This window comes from Tupaia chinensis, unplaced genomic scaffold (assembly GCF_000334495.1).
Source record: "Tupaia chinensis unplaced genomic scaffold, TupChi_1.0 Scaffold000048_1, whole genome shotgun sequence".
Lineage (NCBI taxonomy): Eukaryota > Metazoa > Chordata > Mammalia > Scandentia > Tupaiidae > Tupaia > Tupaia belangeri.
In genome coordinates this window covers 8,290,239-8,292,870 of record NW_006159506.1, presented here as the reverse complement: position 1 = coordinate 8,292,870, position 2,632 = coordinate 8,290,239, and the positions used below count along the sequence as shown (strand labels likewise).

The following is a 2,632-nucleotide window of genomic DNA, read 5'->3' as shown; positions in this document are numbered from 1 at the left end:
TTGATTTTCTAGGAGAAATGGTTTGTCCCTTTTTTTTTTTTTTTTTTTTTTTTTTTTTTGAGAGAGGTTTTTGCTATAGGGTGTGTGCGCTAGCCAGACAGAGACAGAGAGACAGAAAGTGATAAATCACCCCCCAGGGGGGATGGCCACGCCACAACCCCTTCTCCTCCATTCTCCTCTTGGGATCTTGGGCACGCACGCACACAAGCCCGGCGTGAGTTTTAAGCCACCAGGTCTGGGACGCGAACCGTGGTCGACTACGTGGGAGTCCAGCGACATAGCCATTACGCTAACTGCTGGTCCCTTGCCTCCGCTTTTTGCACATCTTTCTTTCATGTATTTTATAGTTTTTAGTCGTCTGTTGGTATCCTTTCTGGCATCTCATTACCCAATTGCCTTCCTCTGGGTCACGTCTTCGGAAGAGATCATTTATGGCTCAGATTCACCATCATTCAAGATAACTAAAGATATAACCCTGAAACCTGTGGTCAGGGTATTCCAGTTCTCAGGTAGTAGAAGTTAATTATGTTTTTTCATGCTGTTAGAGATGAATGGATTTCTTATGGGTCTGGCAGTTTATTGGCTTGGATCGTAAACTGTGTTGTTGTCTCCAAGCTCTTCCCTTACCCTCTCCGACTTTGCGTGATGTTGTGGAATGTCTTAATTACTGTTATTTGTGAAGTGTCTGTCTGGATATGTAGAGGGCTTTTCAGCCAGGAAATCTGATATTCTAGCCATTTTCAAAAGCACCCAATTCATTGCTTCTGTTTGATGTTACCTTAATACATTTTGTGCATCTTTTGTTTTCCTTTTACAATTTTTTTTTTGCAAATTATTAAAATATCTAAAAGAATGAATCCATTTCATAAAATCTTGCAACAATGAAATTTTTACTGTAAGATGCGAAAGGAATTAAATGTAGCTCAGGAGGTATTTCACTTACTTTTTTAGTAGTCTTCCTTTGAAGCACGATCATTGAAACAGATGAAAAAACCTTAAGAATACTCTTTTCTGCAAGTCCAAGCTAAATAGGTTGTTGGTAAGAAAACAAATAGTGTAAGATCCTCAGACTAATAACCATCATTTTTGTTGTTGTTGTATTAAAGAAGGCATGTAGCAGGCAACACTGGCTAAGACTGTCCTTTCATCTTTCTCATAGCCTCAGGAGTTGCTGTTACCTTGCGAATCTCTGCTAATACAACAATAGACTAGTTTGGCCTTATACAAAAAGGCCTTCCAAGCTGGATCCCAGGGCAACTGTGATGAGCATTCTTACTATTTGGAATAACTGAGTATTTTCCGAGTTAGGAATAGAGCTATTAATAAGGACACAGATGTATTAGAAAACTGAAATGAACAAAGACAGATCGAAGTCTGGGAAATATGACCAAGTGATAGAATGCCACTTACAATTACCGTGCAGGAGGAGCTGGGATGCCAGTAATATGACGCTGGGGTCATGGCAGCGAACAGGTGTTCTGCCCAGCTTCGCTCATTAAAGAAATGCAAAAGGAAGGCCTGCATTGATTTGTCAGCCTATACACCATGAAAAAAAAATAGTCAATGAAGGCTGGGAGGTGGAGGGAAGCATGTTAATGTGAGGAGGAGGTGGAAAATAGGAAGTGGTAGGTGACCAGCCCTTATCTGGTTTCCTATTTGTTTTGGGTTCACTCTAATTTAGTGGATAGCACACATGGCTAATGTAGCCTAATCGTGTTATAGTTTAGTCCGACTTACAGTTAAAGCATTATGAGCACCCAAATGTGTGAATCTGATCTCCTTATAATTTGATAAAGTGCTTCTATTTTCATTGTTTCATTTACTCTTCTCAACAAAATCCTAGTGAGGAAGATTGTTTTCTTTGGCTTTCTTTTTTTTTTGTTGTTTTGAGGACTTGAAAGGGTTCGCGACTTGCCCAACCAGTTGATGTGAGAACTAAAACTGGAACCCAGGTCTTTCCGATTTGTTGCCATTCTCCACTGGTTGGCTGATTTCCAAGGAACTGCCTTATAAGTGAGACCTGCTTATGACCCACGGGGAATTTCTCTTCCAAGAATAATGGTGTACGCATATCGGAGAGGAGAAGAGGTGGCAGCTTCTGAATTCCTTCCCTCAACTAATGTGTTGGTTAAGTCTAACCTAATCTGAACTCCCATGAAAATGTTTTTCCTCTTCTTTCAGTTTATTTTTTATGAAAAAGATTTTTCAATAGTTGTAATAGTCTAAAGTTTTCCTGTTATTTAACCATCTTTGCAATCATTTTATAAACACTATAAGATAATTTCAATAAGAGGAGAAGTGGATGCAGAAGTATAGGATAAAGGAAATAATGATAAGCATAGAAATGGATAAGCTGTGACTGTATATACTTATTTATTTATTTATTTTTTTGGAGAGGTTTTTGCTATAGGGCACGTGCGCTCGCCAGACAGACAGAGAGAGACAGAGAAACAGAAAGTGAGAAATCACCCCCCAGGGGGAATGGCCACGCCGCAATCCCTTCTCCTCCATTCTCCTCTCAGGATCTTGGTCATGCACGCACACGTGCCCGGCGTGAGTTTTAAGCCACCGGGTTCGGGACGCGAACTGCGGTTGACTACGTGGGAGTCTAGCAGCATAGTCATTACACTAA

The 2,632-nt window shown here is 40.5% G+C and overlaps 1 protein-coding gene across 1 annotated transcript in view; it reads left to right on the top strand.

Moving 5' to 3' along the window:
- Positions 1-2,632, top strand: part of FARS2 (phenylalanyl-tRNA synthetase 2, mitochondrial) — a 625,214-nt gene that overhangs the window by 162,054 nt on the left and 460,528 nt on the right. The window lies entirely within an intron of this gene.